At 46.6% G+C, this 14,372-nt stretch overlaps 1 protein-coding gene across 3 annotated transcripts in view; it reads left to right on the top strand.

The window, feature by feature from the left end:
- The first annotated feature begins 794 nt into the window (after nt 1-794).
- The window catches only part of stx7 (syntaxin 7), a 46,108-nt gene continuing 32,530 nt past the window's right edge, over nt 795-14,372 (top strand). Inside the window, exon 1 of one of the 3 annotated variants that reach the window (XM_033021287.1) lies at nt 795-943. The gene's annotated coding sequence lies outside the window, so the exon portion shown is untranslated. Of the gene's footprint in view, nt 947-14,372 lie in introns of all 3 variants that reach the window. The other 2 variants (XM_033021286.1, XM_033021288.1) reach the window with 2 other exon arrangements.

Here is a 14,372-nt window from a genome sequence, read left to right as displayed (position 1 = left end):
TTCAGTGTTATAGTGGAGGAGGTGAGGTTGTTGACCCTAACAGACTGTGGTCTATTGGTGAGGAAGTCCAGTGTCCAATTGCAGAGGGAGGTGGAGATGCCAAGTCCGCTGAGTTTGGTGATCAAGCTGGCGGGGATGAGTGTACAATATTCAATATACAATGAATGAAATAATTTATCACGTTGATTAATGTTCTTCCCATGACCTTTGCTGCGTTGATGTATATTTTCCTTTGTAGCATATTTATGTTGATATTCTTATAATAAACTCGCAGCTTTGTTCCTAGTACGAAAATCATGTATTTATCGATATATCAAAGGTGCAAAATGTGCTACTTTCATTTCTCTCCATCCCATGTAGGGTTATTGATACAGAACAAGCTTCCCATGTGCTTGCAGGCAGGCACTTGGGAGCATATCTGTAGTTGTACTTTCGGTTCTGTACTTTAAATAAACCAAAAAGCACTGACACCACACTAACTTTCAACCACACTGACATTGAACCAAAAGCCTGGAGTAATTCAGCTGGACAGGCAGCGTCTCTGGAGAGAAGGAATGGGTGACGGAGACCCTTCCTCACACCCGAAACATCACCCATTCCTTGTCTCCAGAGATGCTGCCTGTCCCGCTGAGTCACTCCGGCTTTTTGTGTCTAGCTTCGGTTTAAACCGGCATCTGCAGTTCCTTCCTACACATTTATAACCACAGTGACTTTCAACAGTTTCACTGCCTCACCCGGTGTGTCGAGCGCGCCGGCGCAATGGCGGCGAGTGTGGGAGGGGGCGGGGCGGGGCGGGGTGGAGAGGTCAGAGGGCGCTGCGTGAGCAGCTGAGGCCGTCAGTCCACCCGCCCGCCCGCCCGCCTGGGGAACTAGTTACAGTCTGTCCGCCTGGGGATCTGGTCACCGCCGCCGCCGCCGCCCGCTCAGGGTCGCCTGTCCGCCCGGGGTAAGTAGCAGCACCAGCAGCAGCCGACACAACAGACCGCTTGGTTCCCGACCGCCCCGCCCCTCCCCTCCCCTCCCCTGTCAGCGACGGCTTGCTCGGCCTCTGCAACCTGTCGACCCCAATGTTTCCGGCTACTGCCTGCGCCCGACCTCAGCTGTCCCTTGTTACACATCGCCTCCACCCCACAGTGCCTCCACCCCACCCCACCCCACACCACCTCTCCGCTGTCAGATCCCTGCCTTTCCCTCCATCCCATTATCCTTTCCCCCAGCCCTGGTGTTGGATGTGTTGTTGTCTGATACAACAACCTCTCCAGGGAGAACGGGAAGAGCGTCAGTTTTTGCTTCTATTTTTCCCATTAGATGCCATTCGACAACTTGCCCACACTCTTGGGTACTAACATTTCAGTGCCCAGTCAATGCCTCTTGCTGTTACCTTGGCCAGAATCGATTGTGGAGGCCAAGTCATGGATATCTTTAAGGCGGATATTGACAGATTCTTGATTAGTAAGGATGTCAGGGGTTATGCGGAGAAAGCAGGAGAATTGGTATGAGAGGGAAAGGTAGATCAGCCATGATTGAATGGCGGAGTAGACATGATGGGCCAAATGGCCTAATTTTGCTCCTAGAGGCACTGTGGTCTAAAAATCTGGGACAACAATCTGTTATATTACTGAGGGTGAACTATTGTTTCAGAGGTTTTGTTTGCTTGATAAGATCAGAGAGCACATCTGCTTATCCGAAGGACATCAAAGAGCTTGGTATCCCCAGTCTTCAAGCAGTATTTAATTCTCATCCAACGTCACTTAACAATTCAATTCAATTCAATTCAACTTTATTGTCATTGCACAAATACGAGTACAGGTACAACAAAATGCAATTTAGCGTCTGGTCATAGTGCAAGATAGTAGAAATAAAAATACTGGTTAACAATGTGTGGACAGTGGATGAATTAAACTGGTACATAGGCAAATAAATGTATACAAATGGGAGAGTCTAAAGATAGCTAGCGACGGGACTGTGAGTTCAGCAGTGTAATGGTATTATTGAAAAAGCTGTTCCTCAGCCTGCTTGTGCGAGACCTGAGGCTCCTGTACCGCCTCCCTAATGGGAGGAGGGCAAATAGTCCATGGTTAGGGTGAGAGGGGTCCTTGATGATTTTCCCAACCCGTCTCAGACACCGTTTGCGGTGGAGGGCATCCATGGCAGGGAGCGGATGTGCTGAGCGGTTTTCACCACCCGTTGCAGTGCCTTCCTGTCAGCTGTGGTGCAGCTGCTGTACCATACCGTGAAGCAGGTGGTCAGGATGCTTTCGATGGTACATCGGTAGAAGTTGGACAGGATCTGGGGGAACAGGTGAGCTTTCTTAAGCCTCCTCAGAAAGTAAAGGCGCTGCTGTGCACTTTTGATCAGTTTGGTGGTATTGAGGGACTAGGACAGATCCTCTGAGATGTGTACCCCGAGGAATTTGTAGTTGGAGACGCGCTCCACCTCAGTCCCGTTTATGTGGATGGGGGTATGTCTGCCACCTCTGGTCTTCCTGAAGTCAACGATGATTTCCTTCGTCTTCTTAGAGTTGAGGACGAGGTTATTATTGGTACACCAGGCTGCCAGGTTCTGGACCTCCTCCCTCTAGGCTGATTCGTTGTTGTCCCTGATCAGTCCTACCACCGTGGTGTCATCGGCAAATTTTATGATGGCGTTGGAGCCATACTTAGGGACGCAGTCATGGGTGAAGAGGGAGTAAAGGAGAGGGCTGAGCACACAGCCCTGTGGTTCAGTGTTAGAGTGGAGGAGGTGAGGTTGTTGATCCTAACAGACTGTGGTCTGATGGTGAGGAAATCAAGTGTCCAATTGCAGAGGGAGGTGGTGATGCCAACTCCGCTGAGTTTGGTGATCAAGCTGGTGGGGATGACAGTATTAAATGCGGAGCTGAAGTCGATGAACAACAACCTGATGTAGGAGTTGTTGTTGTCCAGGTGGGTCAGGGCAGAGTGTAGGGCCGCAGATATGGCGTCCTCTGTAGACCTGTTGGGCCGGTAGGCAAACTGATGGGGGTCCAGTGTGGGGGGGAGGCTGGCTTTGAGGTGAGCCAAGATCAGCCGCTCAAAGCACTTCGAGATGACGGGGGTGAGTGCCACTGGGCGGAAGTCGTTGAGACTCCCTGAAGCTGACTGTTTGGGCACAGGCACAATGGTTGAGGTCTTGAGGCAAGTAGGGACGACACCCTGGGCCAGTGACAGATTGAAAATGTCAGTGAAGACCAGGGATAGTTGTCCAGCATATTAACAAATATAGAAACATAGAAAAATAGATGCAGGCTTAGGTCGTTCGGCCCTTCAAGCCAGCACCGCCATTCAATATGATCTAAAATCAGTACCCCTTTTCCTGCTTTTTCCCCATATCCTTTTATTCCTTTAGCCCCAAGAGCTAAATCAAGAGAGATTGAAAACATCCAGTGAATTGGCCTCCACTGCCTTCTGTGGCAGAGAATTCCACAGATTCACAACTCTCTGGATGAATACGTTTTTTCTCATCTCAGTCCGAAATGGCCTACTCCTTATTTTTAAACTGTGATCCGTGGTTCTGGACTCCCCCAACATCGGGAACATTTTTCCTGCATCTAGCCTGTCCAATCCTTTAAGAATTTTATATGTTTCTATAAGATGCCCTCTCATCCTTCTAAATTCCAGTGAATACAAGCCCAGTCAACCCATTCTTTCATCATATGTCAGTCCTGCCATCCCAGGAATGAACCTGGTGAGCCCACACTGCACTCCCCCAATAGCAATAATGTCCTTCCTCAAATTAGGAGACCAAAATTGCACACAATACTCCAGGGCCCAGTACAACTGCAGTAGGACTTCCTTGCTCCTAAACTCAAATCCTCTCGCAATTAAGGCCAACATGCCATTTGCTTTCTTCACTGTCTGCTATATCTGCATGATTACTTTCAGTGATTGTTGTACAAGCACACCCAGGTCTCGTTGCACCTCCCCTTTTCCTAATCTGACCCCATTCAGATAATCTTCCTTCCTGTTCTTGCCACCAAAGTGGATAACCTCATTATACTGCATCTGCCATGCATCTGCCCACACCCAACCTATCCAAGTCACCCTGTATCCTCATAGCATCCTCATCGCAGTTCACACTGCCACCCAGCTTTGTGTCATCCGCAAACTTGGAGATGTCACATTTAATTTCCTCGTCTAAGTCGTTAATATATATTGTAAATAACTTGGGTCCCAGCACCGAGCCTTGCGACACCCCACTAATCACAGCCTGCCATTCTGAAAAGGACCCGTTAATTCCTACTCTTTGCTTCCTGTCTGCCAACCAGTTCTCTATCCATGTCAATACCCTACCACCAATACCATGTGCTCTAATTTTGCACGCTAATCTCTTGTGTGGGACCTTGTCAAAGGCATTTTGAAAGTCAAGATACACCACATCCACTGGCTCTCCCTTGTCCATTCTACTTTTACATCGTGAAAAAAATTCCAGAAGATTAGTCAAGCATGATTTCCCCTTCATAAATCCATGTTGACTTTGACCGAACCTGTCACTGCTTTCCAAATGCGCTGCTATAACATCTTTAACAATCGACTCAAGCATCTTCACCACTTCCGATGTAAGGCTAAAATTCCCTGCTTTCTCTCTCCCTGCTTTCTTAAAAAGTGGGGTTACATTGGCTACCCTCCAGTCCACAGGTACTGATCCAGAGTCGAGAGAACATTTGAAAATGATCACGATTTCTAGGGCCACCTCCTTGAGTGCTCTGGGATGCAGACCATCAGGCCCTGGGAATGTATCTGCCTTCAGTCCCAACAGTTTACCAAACACCATTTTCTGACTAATGTAGATTCCCTTCAGTTCCTCCCTCCCACTAGATCCTCGGTCACTTAGTATTTCTGGGAGATTGTTAATCATTAATTGTTTAGTTTAGTTTATTATTGTCATAGAGGTGGGAGATTGCAACCTTCACGTGGTCCTCCCTGTTTCAACGAATGCAATCAACCTGGCGTGCACAATCAAATAAGATCAAATAGAACAAGTTGTCCAACAACTTTAGGCTATGCACACCATACGCAAGAAGAAGATTATTGTCATGTGTACCGAAATACAGTGAAAAACTTTAGTTTTATCAGCTTGATTACAGATGCGCTTGAAAAGAAAGTTCTAACATTTGAATTAAATTTGAGATTCTTAAACTGATAGATCATTTGGACACTTGGTGAATTATTGAGTTCTGGGGAGTGTTGTAGAGCAGAGGGATCTAGGAGTGCAGGTACATAGTTTGTTGAAAGTGACACCACAGGTAGATTGGGTGGTCAAAATTGGACTCAATTTGGCACATTGGACTTCATCACTCACTACATCAGTGTATTGAGTATAGAAGTTGGGAGGACATGTTGCAGTTATATAAGATATTATATAAGGTGAACCATATTTGGAATGTTTTGTTCAGTTTTGGGCACCATGTTATTGGAAAGATGTCAATCTGGAAAGGGTGCAGAGAAGAACAAAATCATGAGAGGAATAGATTGGGTAAACACACAGTCTCTTGCCCAGAGTTTAGGAACTGAGAACGGTTGGGGGGAGGGACTCCAATAGAGAAAGCTAGTACACAGTGTGTGAGGCAGGAGGCAGAGAAGGGAAGCACTCAGACCCAACATGTAGGGGAGAAAGAAGAAAAAGATAATAGAGAATAAGAGGTGGTGGGTTTCTTAAATGTGTGAGCAGAGAGACTGAGGGCTGTAAAAAGAGGGTAGAAGCAATAGGTAGCAAGGTGAAAAGTAAGAGTGGCAGGCAGACAAATCCAGGGCAAAAATCAAAAAGGACCACTTTTCAACATAATTGTATAAGGGGTAAGAGTGTTGTAAAAACAAGCCTGAAGGCTTTGTGTCTCAATGCAAGGAGCATTCGTAATAAGGTGAATGAGTTGAATGTTCAGATAGTTATTAATGATTATGATATAGTTGGGATCACGGAGACCTGGCTCCAGGGTGATCAAGGCTGGGAGCTGAACATCCAGGGATAATAATAATAATTTTATTATGGGCGCCTTTCAAGAGTCTCAAGGACACCTTACAAAAATTTAGCAGGTAGAGGAAAAACATGTAAGGGGAATGAAATAAATAGTAGAGACATGACTAGTACACAAAGTAAAGACAGAATTCAATTCAAAACACAATATGAGGCAATTAATGCACAGATGAAAAGGGAGGGGGACGTGGGGCTAAGGATGGGCAGAGGTGAAGAGATGGGTCTTGAGGTGGGACTGGAAGATGGTGAGGGACACGGAATTGCGGATCAGTTGGGGGAGGGAGTTCCAGAGCCTGGGAGCTGCCCTGGAGAAGGCTCTGTCCCCAAAACTGCGGAGGTTGGACTTGTGGATGGAGAGGTGACCGGCTGATGTGGATCTGAGGGACCGTGAGGGTTGGTAGGGGGAGAGGAGGTCAGTGAGATATGGGGGGGGCAGATGGTGGAGGGCTTTGTAGGTGAGGATAAGGATTTTGTAGGGGAGATGGGAAGCCAGTGAAGTTGTTTGAGGACTGGAGTGATGTGATGCCAGGATTTGGTGTGGGTGATGAGTCGGGTGGCTGCGTTCTGGACCAGTTGGAGTCGGTTGATGTAGGTGGAGCTGATGCCAAGGAGAAGTGAGTTGCAATAGTCCAGTCGGGAGGAGATGAAGGCATGGATGAGTCTTTCAGCAGCGGGAGGTGTGAGAGAGGGTCTGAGTTTGGCGATGTTGCGGAGATGAAAGAAGGAGGTTTTAATGACATGGCGGATGTGAGGCTCAAGGGAGAGAGTGGAATCAAAGATCACGCCAAGGTTGCGGGCCTGGGGAGATGGGGAGACAGTGGTGCCGTCGATGGTGAGAGTGGGGTTATTGATTTTGCCGAGTGTGGCTTTGGAGCCTATGAGGAGGAATTCTGTCTTATCGCTGTTGAGTTTGAGGAAGTTATGTTGCATCCAGGTTTTTATAGCTGACAAACAGGAGTTGATATGGGAGAAGGGGGGGTTGTGGGGGGATTTGGTGCCGAGGTAGATCTGGGTGTCATCGGCGTAACAGTGGAAGTCCAGGTTGAAGTGGCGGAGTATCTGACCAAGGGGGAGGATGTAGATGATGAAGAGGAGGGGGCCGAGTACGGAGCCTTGGGGAACGCCTTGAGTGACTGTGGCTGTAGCAGAGGTGTGGTTGTGGAGAGAGATGAAGTGGGATCTGTTGGAAAGGTAGGAACGGAGCCAGCTGAGTGCAGAGCCTTCAATGCCGAGGTCTTTGAGTCTGGTGAGCAGGATGTTATGGTTCACTATATCGAAGGCTGCGCTCAGGTCGAGGAGGATGAGGATGTTGAGGGAACCAGTGTCAGCAGAGGTGAGGAGGTCGTTGAGGACTTTGAGGAGAGCAGTTTCTGTGCTATGGAGGGGGCGAAAGCCAGATTGGAGGGGTTCAAGTAGGTTATACGCAAGGAGGTGGGAATGAAGTTGCGACGCAACGATACGCTCCAGGGTTTTTGAAAGAAAGGGGAGGTTTGAGATTGGGCGGTAGTTAATGAGAGAGGAGGGATCAAGACCAGGTTTCTTTAAGATTGGTGTGACAGCAGCAGTTTTGAAAGCGGAGGGGACAATTCCTTGGGACAATAAGTAGTTGAAGAGATTAGTTCATTCAGGGATATTCAATATTCAGGAGGGATAGACAGAAAGGAAAAGGAGGTGGGGTAGCGTTGCTGGTTAGAGAGGAGATTAATGCAATAGAAAGGAAGGACATTAGCTTGGAGGATGTGGAATCGATATGGGCAGAGCTGCGGAACACTAAGGGGCAGAAAACGCTAGTGGGAGTTGTGTACAGGCCACCTAATAGTAGTAGTGGAGTTGTGAATGGCATCAAACAGAAATTAAAAATGCGTGCAACAAAGGTAAAACAGTTATAATGGGTCACTTCAATCTACATATAGATTGGGTGAATCAAATTGGCAGGGGTGCTGAGGAAGAGGATTTCTTGGAATGTATGCGGGATAGGTTTCTAAACCAACATGTAGAGGAACCAACGAGAGAGCAGGCTATTCTAGACTGGGTATTGCGTAATGAGGAAGGGTTAGTTATCAGTCTTGTTGTGCGTGGCCCCTTGGGCAAGAGTGACCATAATATGGTTGAGTTCTTCATTAGGATGGAGAATGACATTATTAATTCAGAAACAAGGGTTGTGAACTTAAAGAAAAGGTAACTTTGAGGGTATGAGATGTGAATTGGCCAAGATAGACTGACAATCGATTCTTAAAGGGTTGATGGTGGATATGCAATGGAAGGCATTTAAAGACTGCATGGATGAACTACAACAATTGTTCATCCCAGTTTGGCAAAAGAATAAATCAGGTAAGGTAGTGCATCCGTGGATAACAAGGGAAATCAGGGATAGTATCAAAACAAAAGATGAAGCATACAAATTAGCCATAAAAAGCAGCCTACCAGAGGACTGGGAGAAATTCAGTCCAGCAGAGGAGGACAAAGGGCTTAATTAGGAAAGGGAAAATAGATTATGAAAGAAAACTGGCAGGGAACATAAAAACTGACTGCAAAAGTTTTTATAGATATGTGAAGAGAAAAAGTTTAGTTAAAACAAATGTAGGTCCCTTGCAGTCAGAAACAGGTGAATTGATCATGGGGAACAAGGACATGGCAGACCAATTGAATAACTACTTTGGTTCTGTCTTCACTAAGGAAGAAATAAATAATCTGCCAGAAATAGCAGGGGACCGAGGGTTAAATGAGATGGAGGAACTGAATGAAATCCAGGTTAGCCGGGAAGTGGTGTTAGGTACATTGAATGGATTAAAGGCAGATAAATCCCCAGGGCCAGATAGGCTGCATCCCAGAGTGCTTAAGGAAGTAGCCCCAGAAATAGTGGATGCATTAGTGATAATTTTTCAAAACTCTTTAGATTCTGGAGTAGTTCCTGAGGATTGGACGGTAGCTAATGTAACCCCACTTTTTAAAAAGGGAGGGAGAGAGAAAACGGGGAATTACAGACCAGTTAGTCTAACATCGGTAGTGGGGAAACTGCTAGAGTCAGTTATTAAAGATAGGATAGCAGCACATTTGGAAAGTGGTGAAATCATTGGACAAAGTCAGCATGGATTTATCAGGGAAGGTAGTGCATCATGTCTGACGAATCTTATAGAATTTTTCGAGGATGTAACTAGTAGAGTGGATAAGGGAGAACCAGTGGATGTGTTATATCTGGACTTTCAGAAGGCTTTCGATAAGGTCCCACATAAGAGATTAGTATACAAACGTAAAGCACATGGTATTGGGGGTTCAGTATTGATGTGGATAGAGAACTGGCTGGCAGACAGGAAGCAAAGAGTAGGAGTAAACGGGTCCTTTTTAGAATGGCAGGCAGTGACTAGTGGGGTACCGCAAGGCTCAGTGCTGGGACCCCAGCTATTTACAATATATATTAATGATTTGGACGAGGGGATTGTATGCAACATCTCCAAGTTTGCGGATGACACGAAGCTGGGGGGCAGTGTTAGCTGTGAGGAGGATGCTAGAAGGCTGCAAGGTGACTAGGATAGGCTGGGCGAGTGGGCAAATGTATGGCAGATGCAGTATAATGTGGATATATGTGAGGTTATGCACTTTGGTGGCAAACACAGGAACGTAGACTATTATCTAAGTGGTGGCCGATTGGGAAAAGGGGAGATGCAACGAGACCTGGGTGTCATGGTACACCAGTCATTAAAAGTAGACATGCAGGTGCAGCAGGCAGTGAAGAAAGCGAATGGTATGTTAGCATTCATAGCAAAAGGATTTGAGTATAGGAGCAGGGAGGTCTACTGCTGTTGTACAGGGTCTTGGTGAGACCACATCTGGAGTATTGCGTACAGTTTTGGTCTCCTAATCTGAGGAAAGACATTCTTGCCATAGAGGGAGTACAGAGAAGGTTCACCAGACTGATTCCTGGGATGTCAGTACTTTCATAAGAAGAAAGACTGGATAGGCTCAGCTTGTACTCGCTTGAATTTAGAAGATTGAGGAGGGATCTTATAGAAACGTACAAAATTCTTAAGGGGTTGGACAGGCTAGATGCAGGAAGATTGTTCCCGATGTTGGGGAAGTCCAGAACAAGGGGTCACAGTTTAAGGATAAGGAGGAAATCTTTTAGGACCGAGATGAGAAAAACATTTTTCACACAGAGAGTGGTGAATCTCTGGAATTCTCTGCCACAGAAGGTAGTTGAGGCCAGTTCATTGGCTATATTTAAGAGGGAGTTAGATGTGGCCCTTGTGGCTAAAGGGATCAGGGGGTATGGAGAGAAGGCAGGTATGGGATACTGAGTTGGATGATCAGCGATGATCTTATTGAATAGCGGTGCAGGCTCGAAGGGCCGAATGGTCTACTCCTGCACCTATTTTCTATGTTTCTATGAGAACGAGAGATTTAAGTGAGGGCGGAAAGATTTAATAGGGATCTGAGGGTTAATGATTTTACATAAAGAGCGGTGGGTATATGGAACAAGCTGTTGGAGGAGGTCGTCGAGGCAGGTACTATCGCAATGTTTAAGAAACATTTAGACAGGTACGTGGATAGTAAAGGTTTACAAGGATGTGGGCCAAACGCAGACAGGTGGAACTAGTGTGGATAGGTCATGTTGGTCGGTGTGGGCAAATTGGGCCGAAGGGCCTGTTCCCACGCTGTATGACTCCAAATGTCATCTGTGTATTACCTGTCAGTGGAAGCTCCAATTGCCCCACCTAAATATAATTTAACAGAATGGTGTATACTTGCAGCACCATGTTGTTTTTAGTTTCCTCTTCCTGCTTTTTAAAATAAACCTGTTTTGTTCACATTTTTTTTTCAAAATGCCATAATTTAAAGATGTCTGTCAACACTATTCTGATCAATTGATTAAATGTGTACATGATAGATTTTATCACTGCAGAAACCAAAAGCAATTATGTCAATATTTAGAATACTGGTCTTTAAGCTCAAGCTACTTTTGGCTTGTGCTTTTTTGTTTGCTAATGTCATTTAAGGGGATTTTACCACCAATTTATGAATGGGTCAAATATGTGGTCACAGAATCACAAATTGATATGTGATTGCAAGTCATTGCCTGCAAAACAACCTTGGTTCATGTGTAAACACAAAATGCTGGAGTAACACAATGGGACAGGCAGCAACTCTGGAGAGGAATGGGTGACGTTTCGGGTCGAGACATTTCTGTGTATTCCATTTGAATGTATTTTGCAATTTAGAAAAATGAGTTGATCAGTTTATTGTATACAAATGGCAATTATTTTTTTCTTTCACTGCTGTTTTAATCCATTATCAGCTTGTTCTATGCATCCACCACCCTCTGTGGAAAAACTTTGCCCCTCAGGTTCTTATTAAATCTTTCCCTCTCACCTTAAGTCCATAAGCCAGTTCGGTATTCCAAAAAACGCAAGGAATCCTGGGATTTGTGAGAGGTCATTCGAGAATAAAAAAAGCAAACTGGGTGCCTGGTAGCGGGGAGAGCGGGGTATAGCAGCGAGAGAGAGAGAGGGTACATGCGAGTGGGAGACAGGAAGAGATGGTGGGAGGTGGGGGAAGAGAGGTTTCAGTTAGACATACAACCACTGGTAAAGCCATGGCTTCTAGAAGAGTTGAGAAAATGTCCTCATCGAGAGAATGAAACTTCAGAACCCCCTCGTCTCGACCACGCTGGAGATTTCCGCGGGCGCAAGGAACAAATGACCTAAAGTTTGCATTGTGAACTGAGTGTTCTTACCGTCCTCGTCGTTCACCGGCGTTTTGTGAGAGTGGTTGGAATGCGGGATCGAGGAGTCAGCGCCCGACAGGTGAGCGGGCCGCGGTAGCTGGTGCCTCTCCGCTCGCCGCTGGAAGAACTGACACCTCTACTCCCCGGGTCGGGCGCTGCCTCCTCGATCCCGCTGCTCGGCGGAGGCCGACTAGGATTCCAGAGCATTGCTGATGCCTCACATCAGTTCCTGATCCCCCGTTGCCTGTCCGGATAATATGACGGATGTTGGTTGAGCTGAAGCTGGGATCCAACCACTCTCACAAAACGACGGTGTACGGCGAGGATGTTAAGAACACTCAGTTCACTCATCGCAAATTTTAGGTCATTTGTTCTTTGCGCCTATAGAAATCCCTGCTCCCATCCATCCCAACCACGGCGCAAAAGTCTAATGTGTAGGAAGTCTGAAGGAGGGTCTTCTATCCAGAGGTCCGCGGACGGGAGTATCGGCCCAGGTCCGTAGGCAGTGCGGAGGGGAGGCGCGTCCCCAGCTCGACTATGCCCGTCCCACCGGCGGTCCTGGGTCGCCGCTGCAACTAGTCCGTATCCAGCACCCCGCTGGGACAGGTAGAGCCGAGCTGGAGCCCCCCCCCCCCCCCCCCCCGACGCTCCCGTCCGGGGGCGGCCAGGTAGGGAGCTGGACGGGAGCGCCGGGGAGGGGGGCTCCAGCTCGGCTCTACCTGTCCCAGCGGGGCACTGGATACAGACTAGTCGCAGGTCTGCACCCATGCAGCGGCATGGCCGCCGCGAGTGTTTAGCCCGAGCGACGTATGACCTGTGCATGCGCAGTTGGAATACCGAACTGGCTAAATATCCCTGGTTCCTGATTCCCCTGCCTTGAGAAAAAAGATTATGTACCATATCTATTCCCCTCATGATTTTATACTTCTCTACAAAATCACCCCTCAGCCTTCTATGCTTCAAGAAATAAAGTCTTAACCTGCCTAACCACTCCTCTAGCTCAGACCCTCAAGTCTTCGCAACAGTGTTAAAGTCCTGTCCCACGGTACGAGTTAATTCCAAGAGTTCTCCCGAGTTTGCCCTGATTCGAACTCAGACATTTACGGTCGGTACTCGGGGCTCTCGTGGACATTTTTCATCATGTTGAAAAATCTTCACAAGTCTTCCCGTGCTTGCCTGCCGTTAGCGAGTCTTCCCGAGTACCTGCCGTTAGCGCTAAGAGACGTCCCCGAGCTCCGATGTAGCCACTACGTTCATTCTCCGTGCTTACCACGAGTTTGATTTTTTTTAAACTCGGGAGAGCTCTTGGAATGAACTCGCACCGTGGGACAGGGCTTTTATTAATCTCTTCTCACTCATTCCAGCTTAATGGCATCCTTCCAGCAGGGGTGTGACCAAAGCTGAACATAAACTCCAAGTGCAGTCTCAACAACGTCTTGTACAACTGTAAAATAACATCCAAACTTTTATGTCTAGGAAGGAACTGCAGATGCTGGTTTAAACCAAAGATAGACATCATTTTCAGGGAACTGAATAACTCTGTTCTGAAATACTTCCCAGCGTCCTACGGTTCACTGTGAAACTTCTGACCTGGTTTGCCTTCCAAAGTAAAACACCTTGCACTTATCTGAATTAAACCCCATTTGCCATTGCTTCCCCAGTTGATCAAGATTCCGCTGTAATTCTTGATAATCATCTTATCTGTCGGCGATACCATCTACTTTTGTGATATCTGCGAACTTGCTCGTTATGCCTTGTACATTCTCATTCAAATCAGTTAAACAGCAATTAACCCAGGATCAATCCCTGAGGCACCAGTCCAAGAAACAATCTCCAACTACCACCCTCTGTTTCCTACCATGAAGCCAATTCTGTATTCGGTTAGACACAAAGTACTGGAGTAACTTGGTGAGTGAGGCTGCATCTCTGGAAGACATGGATAGGCAACGTTTTGTGTCGGGACCCTTCTTCAGACCCTACCCAAAAGGTTGCCGTATCCTTGTCTTCCAGAGATGCTGCATGACTCGCTGAATAATTCCAGCACTTTTTTTCTACGGATCCTTGTCTGTATCCAATTAGCTATAACTCGCTGCATCCTGTGCAATCTGATCTTCAAGAGCAGCCTACCATGCGGAACCTTAACAAAGGCCTTAGTGAAGTCCAAATAAACTACTTTGAATGCTTTGCCCTCATCATCCACCTTGGATACTTCGAAAAAACTCAATCAGATGTATGAGATGCATGATCTCCCACAAAAAACAATGCTGATAATCCCTAAACCTGTGTTTTTCCAAATGCATGTATATCATCAAGTTATCATCAAATCCTTTCAAGTTACTCTTCCACCAGTGATGTTATGCTTGCTGGCCTATAGTTCCCAGGTTTTTCTTTGCTGTCCTTTTAAATAGAGGCACAACATTATCCACCCTCTATTCTTCCACCATCTCATCCGTGTCTAACAATGATTTATATATCTCAACCATGGCTCCTGCAATTTCTCTAGCTTCCCACAATGTCCTTAGATATATTGAATTGAATTGAATGCCTTTATTGTCATTCAGACCTTACGGTCTGAACGAAATTTCGTGCCTGCAGTCATACATACAATCATACAATAATAACAACAATAAACACAAATTAACACCACCACAGTGAGTCC

The sequence above is a fragment of the Amblyraja radiata genome, chromosome 5 (genome assembly GCF_010909765.2).
Source record: "Amblyraja radiata isolate CabotCenter1 chromosome 5, sAmbRad1.1.pri, whole genome shotgun sequence".
In the NCBI taxonomy this organism is placed as follows: Eukaryota; Metazoa; Chordata; class Chondrichthyes; order Rajiformes; family Rajidae; genus Amblyraja; species Amblyraja radiata.
The sequence above is the reverse complement of the archived record's forward strand: the minus strand, read 5'-3'. Positions and strand labels throughout refer to the sequence as shown.